Source organism: Penaeus monodon, chromosome 22 (genome assembly GCF_015228065.2).
Source record: "Penaeus monodon isolate SGIC_2016 chromosome 22, NSTDA_Pmon_1, whole genome shotgun sequence".
NCBI lineage: Eukaryota > Metazoa > Arthropoda > Malacostraca > Decapoda > Penaeidae > Penaeus > Penaeus monodon.
In genome coordinates this window covers 15867973-15868294 of record NC_051407.1, presented here as the reverse complement: position 1 = coordinate 15868294, position 322 = coordinate 15867973, and the positions used below count along the sequence as shown (strand labels likewise).

The 322-nt window shown below is 48.4% G+C and overlaps 1 protein-coding gene across 1 annotated transcript in view; it reads left to right on the top strand.

The window, feature by feature from the left end:
- LOC119586950 (probable dual specificity protein kinase madd-3) overlaps positions 1–322 on the top strand; it is a gene marked incomplete in the record, with an annotated part of 25662 nt that overhangs the window by 2742 nt on the left and 22598 nt on the right.

Genomic DNA, 322 nt, shown 5'->3' with positions numbered 1-322 from the left:
AAGCCTTCACTAACCCGACCCTCACCAGCCCTACCTCACCTGGCTGATCTAGGTAATTACCAATAACTGAACTAGTACCATCGACCAACCAAGCAACCAACCCATTCCCCTTCTCAACCTCCGCTAACCCCCCCTTCCCCCCCCCCTTCATTAGTTCTCTAACAGGGACCAAAAATAACCTGCCGGCCAACAACTACCATCACTTACGCTAATACTCGAGATACCCGAGTCCTTTTCTCACGCTGTAGAGGCTCTTCTTCCTTCTATGTCTCCGTTTGTGGTAGTGTTAGACATTCCTCTTATCATTCATCTTTTTTCGCAA